The sequence below is a fragment of the Diceros bicornis genome, chromosome 38 (assembly GCF_020826845.1).
Source record: "Diceros bicornis minor isolate mBicDic1 chromosome 38, mDicBic1.mat.cur, whole genome shotgun sequence".
Lineage (NCBI taxonomy): Eukaryota > Metazoa > Chordata > Mammalia > Perissodactyla > Rhinocerotidae > Diceros > Diceros bicornis.
Window position 1 is genome coordinate 29780031 of NC_080777.1, and position 20634 is coordinate 29800664.

The following is a 20634-nucleotide window of genomic DNA, read 5'->3' on the forward strand; positions in this document are numbered from 1 at the left end:
GTTAGTGGACAGTCAGATTGCTATGACACATGAGTCTTCAGGCCCTGAGCCCATCACCAGAGTGAGTGTGGCTGGGGTGGGGCACGAGCTGGGGCTTTCTGTTTGATGAGCACTTCTGCTTGTTTCTGCACAGTGCTGTGCACGCCACTTCCCCTTCCATCATCTCACTGAACACTCTTCTAAGCCTCAGGAGGTGGATATTGTTGTCCCCTGGGGGTCAGCAGCCCCTTTCACTGATGAGCAGATGGAGGTGACACACTTCAGCAGCGGCTGAGCCAAGCACAGCGTGGACTCAGGTCTTCTAACACCAGGCCCAGTGATTTTCCACTGTGCTCGGGAGGAGGAAGTCAGAGGCTCCCTCGGACTCCAGCTCAGAGGCTCTAACGACATTTATTAAAGGCTCAAGAAAAGAAGGCAATGTCCTGTCTTCAGATCCCTGCCAACAGCCGTACAAGCTGCTCTGGGCGCCGGGAACCAGAGAGCCAGAGGCACAGACAGGCCCTCCGAGGGCCACGTGGACCAAGGCTCCGACTCAGCTCAGATCCCCAAGGCCCCCGTCAGATAACCCAGGTGGTGAAACCAATCAGCACTGGTCCACAGACCTTGAAGTGGCAGGAAAACAGGCAGAGCCCCCAAAAGAAAGAAATCAGGCTGCTCCCTGGGGGGTCCCAAAGCTCTCATCTCATCTCTAGCCTGCGACTCTATGGGGTGACAACAGGCTCCCAGGCTGACTTTTTAAAACCCATTTGTCACATTGACATTAATCCTCTCATGAACAATCTCCTCCCTGAGGCAGGCCTGGCTCTAAGCCGTGGATGGAGGAGGAGATGGGGGAGCTGTCGGGTTTTAAGGAGTCTCAGTAAGGTCAGCAGGGCCCCGAGGCCACCTTCTTGGTGAGGGAGTCAGGGTGTGGGGACACGATGAGCCTGAATCTCACTCCCCTCATCACCCCCCAGCCATCTCCCTCCCCAGTGTCCCTCTGTTCTTTCCACTTCCTCCCCCCAGCCAGACTTTCCCTCTACTTCTTATTGATTTTCATATTTAAGGAAAATCCATTTGCTTGATTCAGAGCAACTGAGTCATCAACGTGTTCAGAGGAGGTACTTGCCGGAGGCCACTTCTGGGAAAAACAGGCTCTCTCCTCGCTCACTCCTGGCTTCTCCTCTCTGATGCTCCGTCCCAGCCACCTCCTCCTTCAGTAGCCTTCACACCCTCTGCGTCTCACTCACCCAGGCTGGCCCACCCCACCCTCAACTGGTCCACATGCCATCGTCTTTATCCACACACGCTTCACTGTCGGAGGTTTGTGACTGGGGCATTTGGAGCAGGGTCCCGGAGGACTCGTAGGGTCAGCCACCCATGATGGGGGAGAAATGCTGATGGCGTGCACTGATGGGAAAGGTCTAACCCTTACAAAGTGACGGCTTTGGCCTTCTTTCTCATTCTGGAGATCACCCAAGAAAAGACCTCACCCCAACGTTACCAATGTTGCATTGGGCGGGGGGGCCTGTGTGCAGCCTCACTATGGGTCAGGGGGCAGTTCAATCCCTGAAACCGGTTTGTGTGCCTACTGCGTGATCCTTGGTCCTGGGGCCTCCAAGGGCCACGGAGCTCAGCACGCCCCACTCTGTGAGCCCTCAAGAAAGGATAGCGCTTCTTCATAAAGGACCAAGTCCCCTTCGCAAGCCAAGGGGACCATGGCAAGCAAGAGAGGACTGAAGTCAGCGCATCACTGAATGCTGAGGAGGACGCAGGGCTGTCAGACTCGGAGATCAGACAATACCCAGCGTCTATGGAGTGGCACAAGGCACTGTCCTGTGTGTCACTGCATTACGTCACTGCATCCTCCCAACAATCTCATGTGGTGGGAACTATTATGATCCCATTTTCCAGATGAAGAAACTGAGGTGGTCAGAAGTTAAAGAATTTGCTCAAGTTCCCATGGCTAGTGAGTAGTCGATCCGGATGTGAACCCAGGCAGGCTGCCTCAAGATCCCACACTTTCAGCCACTACACACAGCCCCCTCACCCCCACCAAAAGAGAACTCATTCCCTCCCTAGACAACAACCATATAAAAACCCTTTTTGAAGAGCAGTTGGAAACTTCTCCAATGTCACTCCTAGTCCACTGTCCAGTGTCCCTTTACCGTCAGCTTATGTCCACAGCAATGTGACCTGCCTGACTGGGTGGGGGCTCTCATCCTGACTCAGCTCCCCACGCAGCATCCAGAGATCTCCCAGGGAGCAGACATTTTTGCTTTCTATCCCTCCAGCCCCAACGCCCTGGAAACAAATCGTTCCTCCTGTTTGTTGTCTGGAGCTGGGGAAGTCTTGATCCCAGTCTGCTGGGTCATGGCCACAGCCACCCCCCTTTCTCCCGCGGAGCTCAAAGCCACCTGATTTCCTCTTCCTGCAGAGCCTGCAGCCCCCAGGCCCAGGCAGGGGTGGGGTGCACTCCTTGCATTGCAGAGGTGGCATTAGGTTCGACAGAGGACCTCAGCCCCATTTGCTGTCTCACTTCCTCTCCCCTCTCTTCTCCTTCCCTCCCACGGCCCTGGAAGGAGGCGGGGCAGACTCAGGAAGGTGAGAAGAGGTCCCCTATTGTCCTGAGCCCCTACTATTTTCCCGGCACTCCTGGGGCCTCCCCTGTCCTCTGCACCCAAGAATCCCTGCTCAGACTGGGGTACAGAGAGGAAAGGAGGGGGACGGGGTGAGGAGGCCGGCCGATCCGTCTGTCTCCTTCTCCTAAGGGGCTGCCCAGCCAGCGGCCACCCGAGGCCGGGGGTGGAGGTGGGGGCGGCCGGCCCTGGAAGTGGTGGTGGCGGGTCCCCGCGCAGAGGAAAGGCTCGATTGTGAGAAGGCTTCCTGCCTGCCAGCTCGCCGCCCCAGCCCCGCCCCGAGCAGCCGCCTTTCTGCGGCTGGGGAGGCGAAGGCAGGAAAGGGGTCGGGAATAGCTTTCCCATGACCGAGTCTGGAAGGGACTCACGCCTCCGCCCCTCCACAGGTCACACTGCCCAGAGCCGAGGAGGACAGCGAGGGCGGTCCGAGCGGGGTCCCCTCCCCCAGCATCCCTCCCTGGCCCCCCGCCCCGGGTAGCACTCTTCGGCCCCCCTCCCCGGCTCCCCTCCCGGGAACCTCTCCCCGGGCCCCCTTCCCCGGTCCCCTCCCGGGCACCCCTCCCGGCCGCTGCGGGCGGCGGCGTGTGCCTGGGGCTACGGGTCACGAGGCTCCGCCCGGCCGGGACACACTCTGGGCAGGACGCCGCCTCCCTGCTCGCAGTGGGCGGAGCGCGCGGCGGACGCCGAGACCCGTGCGCAGGGCGGCCGGGCCGGGGCCCCGGGAAACTTCCCAGCGCGCGGAGAGGGCGCCCGGCCGCGGCGCTGCTCGGGGGATGCGCGGCCCTGCGCGGAGGCGGCGGCGCGCACCGGAGCCCAGGGGGCGGGCGCGCGGGTGAGTGGCCCGGCGGAGTGGTCGCTGGCGGGGTGCTGGCCCGGCGGGGTGGTGGCGGGCGCGGGGACCTGGGCCGCCGCTCCGCACTCTGCGGGTCTCGGCTGGCGGGTCCTGCAGGCCGGGACGGAGCCCGGGGAGCTGAGCTTGGGCTTCCCCGCTCCAACCTTTCTGGTCCTCGGTTTCCCTTCCTGTGAAATACCTGCAACTTAAAGTGTGTTGCGATCCTATAGACAGACACCGAGTGCTACGTTATCACACAGCCCTGCCCGCACCTTCTCCCGTCCCAGCGGAGCGAGCGGCACACCTGGGGCAGGTGGCTTTGCGGGCTGTTGCGGAGAATGTTCCCTGGGCCCCGGGATGCGCGGAGGAGCGCCTCCCGCCAGGCTCCCCGAGGCTATCTTCTTTGGCGTCCGCCCAGACAAAGCGCCCCCAGAGGAGGCGGGAGGGAGGAGAACGGAGAGGGCTCTGAACACGGGGAGCTCACCTGAGGGCGCGCGGTGCGGGGGCCGTGTGGTCCCTTCTGTCCTCAGAGCCGATAGAAACTGACCATAGGATAAAGAATCGGCCCAGTCTGCAGAGGGCAGAGAGGGGAGGACGGAGTGGGGGGCGGGGGGCGGTGTGCAGGGCTGACGTCCACCCAGCGGAGAGGGCTCCTTGTCCCCCGGAGCCCAACACAGAAAAATCAGCTGGTGAGTCAATGGGACTTTGTTAGGACAGCCACAGGGCGCAGCTGGCGCCGGCTTAAGGGAAGCGCCGGAACCCCCTTGATAACATGCTCTTTATCTGGCTTCCTGTTTCAATGGTTGGGATACCATTGGCTCGTTCAAATTCAATGCCGAGAAGCCTGAGGTCTCGTTCGCTTTGCAATATCAGAGGGCTTGCCTGGGTTTTCATCTGGTGGCGCGTCCTGTCCCGCTACATGGTGTCCCCTGTAGCTCGCATATGACGGTGCAGCGGGACTTTACACAAAGAACCGTCCCCAAGTGGGCGGAGCTGCCACCCCAGAGACCCTGGCTCCCTTCAGGCCAAAGGGTCCTGTGACTCCAGCCTGCTTTTGAATTTTTCTAGCCTGCTTTGAATGGTGGTTGGTGCCTCTTCGGGATTAAACTGGGAAGGGAAACAGGGAATGGCTGTGACTGTGGATTTCCGCCCCTAAGTCAGCTATATAGAGGTGCTCGCTTTCACTGTTGGTTTCTGGGGGAAGTTTTCATTAGCTTGTAGTTCTCTATCAGCCTGTGTTGCTAACGACCTGGATGATCAGAGGGCAAGAAATTCCCCACCTGTGTCTTGGTTTTCCCTTGTGTGAGATGGAGCTGGAGAAGACTGCTGCGGCTGGAAGAGAGAGACGGCTTTTCAGGTCTGTGCTCCAGCCTCCAGGGTCCGTTTCCCCCACTTCCCAGGTGAAGAGAGAGCAGCTGCTGGTCTGAACTCTTGGGGCAGGTTTCACTTCTGCTTTGTGTTTTAGACACGTGGGTATTTGTGCAGATGCCTTCTCTCTCTTCGAATGACTTCCGGCCAGATCCGCTGTCTGACCACCCACAACACCAGCATGTAGTAGGCACGTTCTCAGTGTTTGCTGAATTAATAAAACTGGAAAACATCTAAGTTCCACCCAGGGGCCTCCTCTCATTTATTCATTCTTTGGGAATTGATTACCCTCCATCCCCCTTTTTTCCCCTCCAAACGTGGTCCATAATGAGGTTGAGTTGGGCCTTTTCTGGGATCTCGTCAGGGAGCCCTGGCCTGGGGAAACTGAAGACAAGGGTGCTGTTTTTCCTTCCTTCGCCCAATCTGCCCCTCTCGAGTCCTCTGAGCCTCTGGTGTCAGCTCGGCTTTGGCCCAGTAGAAAAGAGAGGCCAGGGGTAGAAAAATCTCTTGTCCATCTTTTAAAATGTGTCTTTCTTATCATCTTTCCATGTGGGGTCAATGTCACTTCCCTCTTCTTTTAAAGTTCTTTTGAATTCTTAAAGAGTTTGACCTTTAGAAAAACTAGGATGTCAACATCAAAAGGATCGCTTCCCCTCCAACCCCTACCCCACCCCCTCCCCTTCACAGACAAGAACAAGCCTTCAGAGGGAGAGGAGGGTCTCAGAACCCCACAGCCCATGCTGCAGAAGCCAGCCTAGAACCCAGGGCTCCTGGCTCCCAGTCCAGGGCTCATTCTCTTTCAGCAAATCACCTCCCTGCACTCAGTTTTCTCTCCCTAATGTTTCATCCGTAGATCTCAGCAGATGTTACTTAGCTGTTGGCAAGAGAGAGCAACAGAAACAAGGGGTATGGGGAGCTGTCTCTGTGATGGAACCAGCTACCAGCTCTGAGACTCTGGAACATGGGGAACCAAGAAATGTGGCAATACTTGGCAAACACTTCATCTTCCTGGCCCCCAGTCACAAAACAATAATTAAAAACACTTAAAAAAAAAAAAAACTTTTAGTTCCTTCTTCAACTTAAAAAAAACCCCACCAACTTTGTAAGTAACAAAACTCCCTCTTCAGTAAACAGATTCCTGGGTCTAATGTGTTCTCTCAACCTCCTAGGAAGGCTGACTCAGGCCTGATTTCCTCCAAGGGGCCTGGAATTTTGCTTCCAGCTTCCTATGACTCTTGAGTTGTGAAGGGAGGTGGAAGGCTGAGACCCACACCACTCTGCCCTGCCTGTGGATGTGATCCCACTTCTTACACGTCTCCTGCAGTGTACACCACTGTCCCCATCAAATGTATTTGCTCTACTTAATTTTAATCCGAGATGCACTAATATGAGAAATTAAAGGTGCTGATGCATGTGCCTCTGCCAAGGACCATTAATAACAAGATGTTTCCACTTCAAAGGACTGTGGGACTGTTCTGATGCCCAGTCCTCAGCTGCTCTGAAAGCTTTCATCAATGGGCTTGTTTTCTTAATTTCCTTTTTGGATTGTTCGTTGCTGGTGTGTAGAAACACAACTCATTTTTGTGCGTTGATCTGGTAACCCTGAAACTTGGCTGAATGTGTTTACTAGCTCTAGTAGTGTTTTTGTGTGTGGATTCTTTGGGATTTTCTATATATTGGATCATATCAACTGTGAATAGAGACAGTTTTACTTCGTTTCCATTTCGGATCCCTTTTGTTTCTTTTTCTTGCCTGATTGCTCTGGCTAGGACTTCCAGTACAATGTTGAGCAGTGGTGGTGAGAATGGGCATCCTTGTCTTGTTCATGATATTAGAGGAAAAGCTCTCAGCCTTGCATCATTGAGTATGATGTTTGCTGTGGGTTTTTCATAAATGCCCTTGATCATGTTGAGGAAATACCCTTCAATTCCCAGTTTTCTAAGTGTTTTTATCACGAAGGAGGGTTGGTTTTTGTCAAACACTTTTTTCTGCGTCAATTGAGATCATCATGTGTTTTGGTACATTACATTGACTGCTTTTCTTTGGTTGAATTACCCTTACATTCCTGGGATAAATCCCTCTCTGAAAGCTTTTTTTGTTTTTTTTTAAATCTGCAAAGTTTCTTTTATTTTACTTAAAAAGACTGAAGAAAATTTGACAAAGTGCTAACATTCTGCAGTTGGGTGGGTTGGTGTGTGTTTATTATATTTTTCTTTATAGTTACTGTATGTTAAACATTAAAAAATGTTTATTGTGGTAAAATATATATAACATAAAATCGACCATTTTAACCACTTTTTTTTTTTTTTTTTTTGTGAGGAGATCAGCCCTGAGCTAACATCCGCCAATCCTCCTCCTTTTTTGCTGAGGAAGACGGCCCTGGGCTAACATCGGTGCCTATCTTCCTCCACTTTATATGGGAGGCCGCCACAGCATGGCTTACCAAGCAGTGCGTCGGTGCGCGCCCGGGATCCGAACCAGCGAACCCCGGGCCGCCGCAGCAGAGCGCGCGCACTTAACCGCTTGCGCCACCGGGCTGGCCCCCATTTTAACCACTTTTAAAGGTGCAGTTCAGGGGTCAGCCCAGTGGCGTAGCAGTTAAGTACTCGCGTTCCACTGTGGTGGCCTGGGTTTGGATCCCAGGTGCCCACCAACGAACTGCTTGTCAAGCCATGCTGTGGTGGCGTCCCATATAAAGTGGAGGAAGATGGGCACGGATGTTAGCCCAGGGCCAGTCTTCCTCAGCAAAAAGAGGAGAATCGGCATATATTAGCTCAGGGCTGATCTTCCTCACACACACAAAAAAATGATGTAGTTCAGTGGCATTAAGTATATTCACATGGTTATATAACCATTATCACCATCCATCTCCAGAACTTGTTCAAAGTTCCCAAACTTTGAAAATTTGAAGTTTAGTTTCCCAAACTAAAACTCTGTCCCCATTAAACAGTGACTCTGCATTCTCCACAACCCCAGGCCTGGCAACCACCCTTGTACTTTCTATCTCTACAAATTTGTGAAAACTTCGTAATAACTAGAAAAGTCAGGACTTCGAGGCATTGAAGCGTTAAAGGGCCTCACCCTGCTTCCAAAGGGAGTATCCTGGAGGGAGTTTGATTCAGATCTTCTTGACTTACAATCTCTCAACAACGGCCCCCACATCAGAGACGCTTGGCCCAGATGTAGAGATGAACTGACTCCTGAGCGTCAGGAGGCTGGAGGCACCAAGGTCTGCCTCAGTGCCCTCTTCATTTTCTCCGGCTCGGTGCTTCTCCAGAGGGGCTGCACATTAGAATCACCTGGGGAGCTTTTAAAAGTTCCTGATTCCTGGGCCCACCCCAGGAGATCCAGCTTCCTTTGGTTTGGAATGCAGCTCCCTAGCTGTTGTTTTTAAAAGCTCCTCCGTGATCCTGATGCACAGTGCGTCAGCTCATTTACTCCCTGGAACCCTGGCCCAGTCGGAGCTTTGGGTGACGCAGTTCCCTCCCATCTGGACAGTAAGACTGACCCACTTTACATCCCTTCCCTGATTCTAAATCCATTTGTAAATAGAATAAATGCCAACTTCTGTAGAATTAAACTTTCAGAGTTGGAAAGGACCTCAACTGTCACGTAGCCCTATTTTATTCTTTTTCAGATACACCAAGCCCTCTAATATAGCCCACAGTGGTCATCCAGCGTGGACCCCGCTGTGCTGGGGAACTCCCAACGGCAGTCTGTGGAAACCATCTTATTCCATATTTGGACAGCTCTGTCTTCAGAGCGCCTCCCTGTATTAATCTGTCATGGGTGAGAGATACCAAAAGGTGAATAGGCTTCTCCAAAAGGCATCCTCAGATAAAGTGGGGGATATTGAAAATAAACCATGCAGAGCAAGGGTAACCGCCCTGCACCAGGACAGCCATTCAGTGTGTGGAAAGGGCTCCATGCGCCTGCCCCGCCCTTTCCTCTCTGCTCTCAGCAGCTCTGTTTCCTCCAGATCTTCTTCATTGGACATGTTCTCAAGTATTTTCTGAGAAGACGTATGATGTAATAGTAAGAATTTAGACCATGAAATGAGCCAGACTTGGAGTCAAGGTTTAGATCTTGACTTTGCATGGAAAGTCCTTAGCTCATGATGAGTATCCAGCAAATATTAGCCATGTAAATCGTGTTCTCCTCATCAACATCATTAGTGCTGTGTGACCTGAGGCAGGCCATGGAACCTCTCAGAGACTCAGTTTCTTCCCCAGGAGACGGTGAATGAAGATGCCTTCCTCACAAGACAAGGTTTCCCACCTTGCGTGCCCTCCCCCTCCCCTCCCCCCCCCCCCCACACCCACCACAGTGATTCCTATGATCTGGCAAGTTTGGGAAATACAGTCAGAGAGAGACTGTGTGGATCAAGTGAGACCGTGGAAGACCTGCCGCCCTGGGATGGTCATGTGAGCTCAGTAAAAGCCAGACTCCCCCACCCAACATTGTGCTCGCCGCCCTGAGTACCAGCGAGGATGTTGTCTCCATTTGTGTGTGTCGTGTCCACAATGAAATGCCACGCTCAGGCTGTGAGCTGTCTGGCACAGCCCATCCGTGGCAGATCACCTATCCTCAGGGATGCAGAGCAGCTTTTTTTCCATTCATGGATTGCCCCTCACAACCTGAGAGCCGGTGACCGAGAAGGGACGGGAACAGGAGGGCTTGAGGGTACAAGAGGCTTCGTCTGCTTTTTACTGCTTGTTGTTGAGGTGTTTCGGTTTGTTTTGGTGTCACCTAATTTTTTGTAGATGTCAAGTGTAGCAGAGAATGGGTTCTTAATAAATGATTGCTGAAGTCAATTAGCAGTGTCTCTTCCCAGCTCACTGGTGCAGATAATTGAGTCGACTGGGAAGGAGTGTCTGGGTTCCTTCGTGCTAAGATCCCAACTGTTCCCCTCCTGCTTTCCTCCTAACAAAGGAGAGACAGCTGACGAGACCTCGGTGGAGGAGCCTCAGCCAGGACCCACAGCTGCCAGCTGCCTCCCTTGTGTCTCATCTGGGGCCGTTCTGTACGGTCCCCCAAAGCTGCAGAAGGAGGGCTCCATCACATGCCCCCCTGCACCTTCATGTGCCGTCTGCTGGCCCCCAAACCTGCATGCTCCCCGTCACCTCCTGGGCATGGGCAGTGTCGCAAGGGGCTTTAGGAAGATGCCAGCAAAGCTGCCCAGCCTCTCTGGGAGGGACTGTGGAAGCTGCAGTGCCAGGGCTGCCCCTGACTCCCAGGGGAGCGCACAGGCTACAGGGCAGTTAAGGTGCCATCCAAAGTTGAAAGGTTTTTGCCCCCCACAAGGTTTCATTTTGAAAAATGTCATATCAGTAGAGAAGATGAAAGATTAGTACAGTGAATGTCTGGATTCACCGATTGTTAACATTTTGCTACACTGCTGTGTCTACCTACACACACGTATATATCATACAATCTTCCTGAGCCATTTGAAAATAATTTGCTGACATCGTGACGTGTAACCCCGAAATACTTTGCATGCAGTTCCTAAGAACAAGGACATTCTCCCACATAACCACAGGACCGTAATCACACCCAATGACAGTGAGCTGAACAGAATTATTTAATATATGGGCCATATTCAGATTTCCCACTTGTCTCCCAAATGCTCTTTAGAGAGTGCTGTGCATTTTTCTCAACCACGGCCTGCTGGGTTGAGGCCTGAACTGCGTTTTCTCTCCCAGGAAGAGGAAAATGAGGCCGTGAGCCCTTCAAGTGGGGTCGTGGGGCACTGAATGCGAGCATGTCGGTTTAATTATTTCATTTAATCTTTACAGCCACTTAGTGAGATGGGTACCAGCATCCCCCTGTTTCACTGGTGAGGAAATTGAGGTTCAGAGAGTTAGTCTCGTAGTCCAGATAGTGGAGCCATTATTACCATTCTGTGCTGCGTGTCATGTAAATGGAAAAATAAGATCTGTTTACAGAAAGCCTTCTAAGTGTTGGTCACATTCCTTGTCCTCTTCACCTTGTTTTGTCCCCGCTTTACAGATGAGGAAAGTGGGGATGAGACCCTCTAAGGCTGGTATTAAACACTATTTACATAGTCGAGATAATGTAAGTGACATCCATCGGTATTGGTATTGGGAATGTAAGTGACATCTATTGGTAATCTTCAGGCAAGCCTGATGTGGGTGGTGGCAGTTGCTGGCTGACTTAAATGACAATTCAGACTGCAGGTGAGAGGGAGGAGGGAAGGACAGGGCCCCAGGATGCCCATCTCCTACAGAGGGGTCTTGAGAGAGTCTGTCCAAGTGTTATAAAACAAGGAACCAAATTTTAGAATTCAAGGTGCAAAATAACCAATAAGAGAAACTAAAATCAAATATTGGGAGGAAGAGAAGGAGAAGACTGATGGGTTTAGGTAAGTGACCTATCCTTATTTTCACCTGTTTAGTTGGTTATGACGGGTGTTGTCTAAAGGTGACAAAACAGGACTCGAGCCATCAGCTGGTGATCTGGAGTTATGTGGGTGACCAACCAAAAATGAGTGACAGAACTCTCTGAGCAGCAGGGTGGGGCTGGGCAGAGGCGGGCCAGGAGGCTGTTGCTGTTGTTGCAGGGTCTCCTGTACAGATTGATGGTGCCCTCGCGCAGTCAGTTCAGGCATCCTGCCTTCTGTATGCTGAGCCGGCACAGGACAGAAGGCCCGGCCCCGGGCAGCTCCTCTGCAACGCGCAGCTGAAGTCCAAAGCACGATGTAAGAGCCTGACACCCACTGGGCATGCTTCCCCAAGACAGCCCAGGACACAGCATCCCAGGAGGATGCGCCGCACGCACATCCCACAGGACGTGGTCATATTTTTGTTGTAAAAGTTTTAAGAGATTGTTATAATTTCACTTTTCAAAGTATTTAGACATTGGTAACTCATTTCTTAGTAATTTAAAATTGGCTGTTTCTTGGTCACCCTGAACATATGCAGAAATTATTGTGAAGTGAGAAAAATGGTACCTACAGGTTATTTTCAAATATAATGAGTTTTTTTTTCCCGAGGAAGATGGGCCCTGCGCTAACATCTTTTGCCAATCTTCCTCTTTTTTTCTTTTTTCTCCCCAAAGCCCAAGTACATAGTTGTGTATTACAGAAGAGTTGCAGCTCTTGTGTGTGGGATGCCACCTCAGCATGACTTGGTGAGCGATGAGTAGGTCCGTGCCCAGGATCCCAACTGGTGAACCCGGGCTGCTGAAGCAGAGCACGCGAACTTAACCGCTATGCCACTGGGCCGGCCCTCAAATATAATGAATTTTTATGAAAACCGAATTTAAGTATTGAGGCAATTGACACGATGTTACATTTTACAGAGGTTTGATTAAACCTTGATTCTTTTCAATTTTGCAGTTTTATTTTTGTATTTTGGGGCCTGTGACATTTTCTTCATCAGCCTCTGAGAAGCTCCTTGGCCTGGGGCCTTCTGTCCTAGGAACAGGTGGGGTGGGTGGGGAGAGCACAGTGGGCTGCAGGGGGATCTGTGGGTGAGTAATTGAGACCCACACTGTTGGTGGGGTCTGTGGGTCCATAATGGCCCAACCCTGAGAACAGAGCTGAGCCAAACGGAAATGCCAAGACCCAGATCCCGCCTTCGCATCACGGGCTTTCTCAGGCCTTTACTGTGGAAGTTCCTCCGGTTTAGTGGAGCACCCTTGCTGAACGATGTCACATCCTACATCTCAGTCACTCTTCGTGGCAACCCCATGAGGTGGCAGGATGAATGTTCCCCTTTCTACAGATGGTGAAAACAGGACTCAGAGAGGCTGGGTAACTTGCCCAAAGCCACACAGCTTCGAGGAGTCAGGTGGTGAACCCTGACCTCTGATCTTTGTCCTTTCCAATTCCCCCCGGGGCCATATAGAGCAGAGGTGGGCAGCGTCTGTAATGGCCATGGACCTTAACTACAGACGTCATTATCTGTTATGCAAATGCAGAAGTCACACTGAGTTTTTATTATTAATTTCGCTATTGCATTTATTTTGACAAGTCTTTCAGATCTGTCTTTCAATAAAGGCTACTTCAAAGCACATCACCAATTTTACCACTCCTGCTAATTTTACACAGTCAAAGAAACATTGCAGAAGTGTTATATTTTGAGTCCTGTTTCTCATTTTCTCCTCAGAGTTGAAAATACTGTTGTGCATGAATTTAGGCCTGTGTTAGGCTGGCAATGCATTAAGGCTCTTTTGCTTTTAACCGGTCTGGACCTAATAAGCTGGCCTCTCCCCACTTAACATGTCTCCTGCGAGATCCAGGTCTCTCTGTCGCTCACTGCCCACCTCCTTATGAATGTCGCCGCAAAGATGTGTCTGTTAAGGCCACGTCGCACCACTGAGTCATCTCCCCACTTCCTGTGGCTGGCCACGGCCAGAGAGAAATCAGAGGCCACTAGGGAGGCCCAGAAGGTGACCACAGGGTTGGGATGGCCGGAAGTAGGTGGGAAGGGCCGCTGCTGAGCTGGCCACAGAGGCCATGACACTCCTGCACCCACATTCAGTCGCAGACAAAGGCCTCTGTGTCTGGGTGGCAGGGCTGGGGCCAGGTGCGGGCAGTGCTGGTGTGCTGACACGGTCTGGGAGAGGCTGCCCAGGGCAGAGAAGAGCCCGCCAGGCCACACTCGGCTGGCCTTGGAGCTGGAGGTGGCCTGGCTGGGTCCTGGGACATCGTGGGGGCTCAGGAAGTACTTGCTCATTGACTCCTTGGGGTAAGGGTTAGGTTTGTCCTTAAGCTGAGGGACAGACAGCCGTGAATGTCCTCCCCCTTCCTTTTGCCCTGGGAGCACCCTAGGTCCTGAATTTACCTGGCTTGCTCAGAGGCCACCTCCTTGCCTCCTCGGTTGCTCCCTGACGTGGCGTGGTAGAAGATGCCAGGCTCTGGAGGCGGCCTGACCTGGGCTCCTGCAGCCTCCCTGGGCTTCAGTTTTCTCACCTATAAAATGGGGACAGTCATGCCTACCCCACAGAGTCTGAGGATCCTCCTAGGGGCGTCACAAACCATCTGGCATGAAGCTAATGCTAGCCATTGTCACCCTCTGGATCTGGATGCCCCCATGGCTCACGGCACTTGGTCCTCAGAGGGTAAATGCAGGCGAGGCCAAGTGGCCGGCCAGAGCCGAGGATGCCGCAGACACTCGGCTCCCCGGCCCTGCAGACTATGCTTCCGGTGCATTTATCCCCGAAGTGGTGTTTATATGCCAGACGAGGGAAATGTTTCCCTGTCTGGGGTCAGACGGACGGGCTGGGAGAGGTGCCGGCCTTGAGACGTATAGTTCCCTAGGCTCCAAACTGCAGGCCTCTGGGGGGTGTGGGGGAGTGGGGCGGCCTGGGGTTTTGTTTGGCAAAAGCCTGCCTATTATCTGGCCCCGGCTATGTTTTCAGGGCATTATAAATAGCACCGGCTTCAGAAGGAGAGGTCGCAGATGTGGCTGAGGCAAGGTATATGGGAAGGTGGGAGATTTGAAATGATGAACTCAGCCCTTGAGCCAAAATACAGGCTGGGGCCATCTCCATGGCAGTTGGGCAGGGAGGACGTGGCCTGGATGCCTGGCTTGTGAGCCAGAAAGAGCCGTGCTCAGTGGCCCGTGGGCCAGAGCTGCCTACTCTATTTGCTTCCATCTGCCTCTTTGTAGAGACACCTGAGCTGCTGCCCGAACCCAGCTGGGGGGTTGAGCAGAGCCTGAGGAATATTCCACGTCGAGAGAGGAGTAGAAGGAATGCGTCTCCTCACCTTCATCAGCACGTCTTCCCTCCAGCTGGGAGGGAGGGAACCCTTTCTCTTCTTTTCTTTTTCCGTTCTATTGTATTTTGACTAAGGAATAATTTACAAACAGTGAAATGCACAAATCTTGTGTCCAGTCAAATGCGTTTTGACAAATGAATGCGGCTTCGTCGCCCAGATATAGAACATTCCCTGGCCACAGTTTCCCCCTGCCCCTTCCAGTCAACACAGCTCCCCGCCCACCATGTCGCTCTTCTGATTTTCGTCACCTTAGACGAGCGGTGTCTGTCCTTGAACTTCGTGTGAGCGGAATCAGATGGCGCGTTCTGTTTTGTGTCTGGCTTCTTTAGCTGGGCATGCAGTTTCTGAGATTCGTCTGGGTTGAAGGACGTAGTTGGTTCCTTTTCATTTCCGATGTTGGAAGCCTCCTCCGTTTGTCTGTGGGGGAACCTCTCGATGGCTCTCGCTGCTCTAGGGTTCTCCTCCACCCAGCGTCAGTAGGGTACCTGCCAGGGTTGAGACTCTGCAGACTTCACAGTCTCCCTCTTTGTTCCCAGACCAATTCCCACTTTCATGGCTTCCTGTAGAAGCCACCATGCCTCTTCTTTCCTTTGTGGACGGGGAGCCACCTTTACGTCCTAGAGCTGGAAAGTTGAGATCACTGGTAGAGAGGCCACTGTCTTCCCCCTAAGTCAGAAGGTGTTCTCTGCCCTAACTGAGCTGGCGCATCTCAATGGGCAGGAACGTCTGGCCCCACGTATGAGGAACAGAGAAGGCACATGCAGGACTTCAGCCTGGAGCTGGGGGAGACACGGGAGGCTCGGAGCAGGAGTGACACAAGGAAGTGGTGTTTTAGCAGGAGTACGGGCCGAGTCAACTCTGCTCGCTGAGGGGACCCCAGCACCTCACCCAGAACCCGGCACACAGTGGACACTGAGACAGAGGTGTCCAGTGAACAATGGGTTGGAAGTGAGAGAGTTGGGCCAGCAGATCTACCATCACGTTCCTGACATGGAGTGTCTGTGCTAGGGCAGCCCTGCTGGGAGAGGAAAGGAAGAGAGGGTGGGAGAGAGTTTTCACAAAGGAAAATCCACCAGAAGTTCATGACTTGACATGGAAAGGACACAGCTGGGAGGAGATCAAGGAGCCTGCAGTCTTTGTGGAGGAGCACTGGGCTGCGAGTCAGCCCTGAATTCGAGTCCTTGCTGCACCTCTTGGTGTGTAACCCGGTAATGCATTGAACCCGCATTGGTGTCAGAGTCCTCCTCTGTCAAATAGGTCTAACACCATGTACCTGTTGGCTACAACTGTCACAGCAAACTACCACAAACTGGGTGGCTTAACACACCAGAATGGATTGTCTCAGTGTTGGAAGCTGGAAGTCTGAAATCAGGGTTTAGGCAGGGCCCCACTCCCTCTGGAACCCATAGTGGAGAATCCTGCCTGGCTTCTCCAGCTTCTGGTGTTTGCTGGCAATCCTTGGCGTCCCCTGGTTGGTTGATGCCTCACTTCAGTCTCTGCCCCATCATTACGTGCCCGTCTTCTGCCTGTGTCTTCATAGCATCTTCCCTCTGTGTGTGCCTGTGTCCAGACTTCCCTCTTCTTATAAGGACACCCTACTCCACTATGACCTCATCCTAACTAATTACATCTGCGGTGACCCTGTTTCCAAATAAGGGCACATTCTGAGATACTGAGGGTTCATATTTCAACTTTCTTTTTTGGTGACACAATTCAACACATAACATACCACCTGCCTCATGAGATGGAAGGAGGCAATGCACGTGAAGTCCTTTGTTACTGTGACGTGTTGGGCACAGTGACCACAGGGGACCTTTAGCTTGGGGACCTACTTTTCTTCATGTGGGGCCTTGTTCAAATCTCTTTCCCTCTCTGAGTCTCCGTTTCCTCATTGGTTTGGTCTCCCAGGTCTTCTCCAGTCTAAATCCTGTAACTCTGCCTCTGAGGTTCTGAGATTTCAAGTCTGGGGACGTGAGACAGCTGTGGGGTCACTAACAGATATGGAAAGTCGGGAGGGGGACTGGTGTGAATATCAGAAGATGCTTCCTCTACATGCCCCTCGTTTGGGGACCCCGCTTCCTTCCCTTGGTGTCTGGGACCCTGGAAAGTCCCAAGCACCTATTATCTGCATCCCCTGGGCCATCAACCCTCACCTGGAAGGAGGGAGGCCTGCTATAAATAGGACCCTCGAATCCAAAGGCCTCTTCCTGTGCCGGAAACAGAGCGGCCTCATGAGGCAGGAAAAAGGTGTTTCCGAAAAAGAGGCCAGAAAAGGGAGAGAGTGGGGGGTACTCGGGAGCCAGCTGGGTTCCCGGGTGCTGGAGGAAGGGTGCTGGGAGAGGGGTCAGTGGCGGGTTTAGTGCCAGCTTCTGGGGCAGAACCAGGGGTCTGCCACTCAGGAACCCCAAGAGAACAGCCAGGGAGAAAGGCCCGGGAGGGAGACCTAGGACTTCGGGTCGAGGGAGAGGATTGGATGTTCCACCTTCATTCCCTCACTGATGTGTTCATTAACTCCCTCAACATCTGCCTCAGCTCGGGCCCGTGCTGGATGCGAGGACGAGCAGTCTAAGGGTCGTTCACAAACAGTGGTCTGGTAAGCAAGCCCACGACTGCACTCCCAGTATAATAGGTGCAGCAGAGGCAGCTCAGGGCAGGGGGAGGCCAGGGACTTGTAAGCACTGGGGGCACAGGAGAGGCCTCCTGGGAAGCGAGTGCCACTGGGCGTGTGGGAACTAAGTCAGGCAAAGAACAGGTGTGCAGGGGAGGAGGGTGGGGCGTTGCGGGCGGGGACTCCTCACCTCTGCTCTCCTAGCCCCGTCCTTTGTCTGGGCCTCCAGGGGGTCTCAGGAGCAGCCCGGTCCCCTCCACAGACTCTGGGCTGGTTCCGGACCACTCTCTGGAGAAGTGCCCCCCACCTCGGCCAGCAGACAGCGCTGTCCTCCTGTCTCCTTGAAGAGCCCTAGAAAGTCTTCCCCATGAACGCAGAGGCTTAATCTCGCTGAGGCTCTGCAGGGGCAGACGCCACAGGCGACAGCTCAGACCAGCAGGCTCACCCCCGGGGTGGGGACGATGGTGAGTCAGCCGGTCGGAGCCCTGACTCCTGGTTCCCAGCCCTCCTCCAGGATCCCGCCAGACCACAGGCCCCCCGATGGCCGGAGGGGACTGAGATAAAAACAGGCTGTCTGTTAGGAAGCCCCAGAGAAGTCGGCTTTGGTGTCAAGTTGAGATCCCTCTGCATTCCCACGCCACCAACCGTGATGTTGTAATGCCACATTTCAGCCCCGACCATTCAGCCAGTGCCGGGAAGGTAGGATCCTGGAGCCTTCTGAGGAATCTGGGAAGATTCCAGCTGTTGCATTCCCCTTTCTGTGGAACGGCGCATAGTGGTTCTGGAAGAAAGACAGAAGGTGGGGGTGTGCGTGTCCAGTGTCGCTTGGCCCAGCCCACGGGACGGCAGTCAGACATGGCCTGGTGCATGTAAGCCCAAACACAAGTGCAACAACTGATGGGGCTGCCATTAGAGGACATTAACTCTCCATGGGGAGGTCATTTACCAAGCTGCTCCTTGGCCCAGGGTCCCCGGTCAGCCCAAGGGAGAGCTGAGGTCCCACGTCACTTAGCTGCCCCCACACACGCAGTGACAGCCTTCTGCCGGTAATCCAGTGTGGGGGTATCTCTGGATCTTCCCAGTTTTCAGATGGGTAAACTGAGGACCACCTTGCCCACACCTCTTAGACTGGGAAGAATAAGTAATTACAGCCCAGGAACAGCTGGCTGGGATCTAGTCCCTTTACTGTAATAATGCTGAGAAATGCTGTCAAGTGTGGTTTTCGTTCCAGTAGGAGTGTAGGGATGAAGAGGAACGTGTAGTTTCTGGGGTTTGCTGGAGGAGGGCGAGAGGCCTCCTCGGGGCCATCTGGTGCTGGGCAGTGTCTGAGCCGGGTGTGGAGCCCTGCTTGGGGGCCTGGAGGGGCAGGAAAGGGGAGGCCTTGCCCTCTGAAAAAACAGGGATAAGAAAAGGGTGAGGCGGAACCGGGTTCCTATCCTCTGCAACTTTCTAGTGCTGTGACTTTGTGCAAATTATGTATCTATCCCCTCAATGTCTTCATCTGGACAATGGGGATAATTTTTAACCCGGCTCACTGGCCTGGTGTGAGGTGAGATGACTCACATAGACACTTAACACAGTGTGGGCACATGGACAGTGGTGGCTCTTGGTCCAGCCTCGCGGCCTTCCAGAGCCTGAGATTCCTCTCCATAATTGGGGGTTATTCACGGTCCTTCCAGCTCAGGCCTGCCAAGGGGCTTGGATGAGATGCTGATTATAAAGTGCTGGCTGAAATGGGTTTCCCATGAGTCTTGTCTCTGATCCGTTGTCTCCTGCCTGTAGGAAGCTCCCAGTCCAATTGGAGAGACTGGATACACACCCTGGGAGGATCCGAGACTGGAGACTGGCACGCCCACATAAACTGTCGCACATGGTGACTTTCAGCGGCTGCTGCCTCTGCGCCTGTGTGGGGTGGGGGAGGCTGAGCGCCTGAGCCAGAGGTGGCTTCTCAGACCAGGAGAGCTGGGAGTGGGGTTTTGAGGGAGGTGAGAGGCGTGGCCGGATGATGCCCAGGTGCCACGCATGTGGGCAGAGGGAACAGGTCGGCCCTTCAGGACTCGTGGCAGGAGCTGGAGTGTGACGAGGGATTGGCCATCGCTCTCCTGGGTGGGTTTCCTTTAGAAGCCCTCAGGAGCAGGGTGGTGTTTGTCCACTTCTCTCTGGGCAGGGCCCAGTGCATCCGCCAATAGATGCTAAAGGAAGGCCACGGGAAGGGATTCTGGGAAAGGGAGAGGGGGCCTGGTTCGCCCTTTGTCTGCATGTCCTTGCATCTTCCCAGCACTACCACCAGAGGGGGCAATTGCCCAGCAGAAGGCCTCCATGTCCCCACGCCCTCCTCTCCTGGGCAGGCGGGCAGCTCTGCATCCTTTGGGCTGGGGCAGCAGGCCCTGTGCGTATCCGCTCTTCTCCAGACTGGAGGAAAGTCTAGGGTAGGAGGCTCTGGGGTGGGGGGGGCTGCACCATGTGTGACGGCCAGGCAGGGTGGGTCAGCGAGGAGGTTCAGAGGCTTGAGGCGAGCAGAGCTGTGTCTGTCTCCCTGGGTGCTTGTCTGCCTCCAGTTTGCTGGGTGGTGTCAAAAAAGTCTCTTATTCTTGATTTTGGTTCCAGCTACTACTAACCACTACCCTCCCTGCCAAAAAACAAAGTTCTTGTCTTCTCTCCTCTAGGCTTCATTTTTCAGGATGCAAAGCCCATTAGGTGTCTTCGGTGATGGGATATGGAGCAGGCTGGGATGCTATTGTTTGGCAAGAGCAAAAGGTCAAAGATTTTCCAGCCTGGCTTTTCCTTCTGGAATATTCTCCCCTTTGGTTATAAGGCCCTTAGCCAGGGCAGGCTTCCCTCCACCCTCCGCACCACCCTCCTGCAAGCCCAGGACAACTTGCCCCACTGCAGAGGGGCAGAGGTCTCCCCAAACCACTGCTGGCCTGGCCTTGGCCCTCCTGGGCCAGTGGCCAACAGATAAGAGCCCAGTGACCCTGCACCTGGGTGGCTTGGGGTGCCGAGGGGAAGACACTCCCCAGAGTGAGGCAGAGGAGGAGCTGGGATGGCCTTGGGCCCTGGGTTCCTTGCCCCATAGCAGGCCCTCAGAGGCAGGGATGTAATGAATCCCATCTCCCATTCCTTCAGGGCCCAGGGCCCTGTTCCCATGGGAAGAAACCGAGGTCTCTACCGTCTGGGTCGCTGTTGCCGCGTGGCAGCATTTCTGCCTTCCCCTCTCTGCGGAGCCCTTTCCTGGGATGGAGCTTCGGGATCTGTGCCAGGAGCCCCGAGGCCTCCCAGGGAAGGCCAGGCTGCTGTTCCAGGCCAGCCCTGGGTGCCACAGAGCAGACAGTGGGCTCGGGGAACATATTCAGCATTTCTGTTGCGTTTTCCACCACCACAGGCTTTCCTACCACACTCCCCAGTCATTATTCTTTCCAGAGGTCCTGAGCAGTGCACTCCTCCAGGGACTGGCCTGGGGCCA

The 20634-nt window shown here is 53.7% G+C and overlaps 1 protein-coding gene across 5 annotated transcripts in view; it reads left to right on the forward strand.

Annotated features, from left to right (window-relative positions):
* Window positions 1-3359: 3359 nt before the first annotated feature.
* The window catches only part of NAV1 (neuron navigator 1), a 235722-nt gene continuing 218447 nt past the window's right edge, over window positions 3360-20634 (forward strand). For 4 of the 5 annotated variants that reach the window (XM_058533784.1, XM_058533785.1, XM_058533786.1 and 1 more), the window contains exon 1: window positions 3360-3450. The gene's annotated coding sequence lies outside the window, so the exon portion shown is untranslated. The remainder of the gene's footprint in view (window positions 3451-20634) is intronic. The other variant, XM_058533788.1, reaches the window with a different exon arrangement.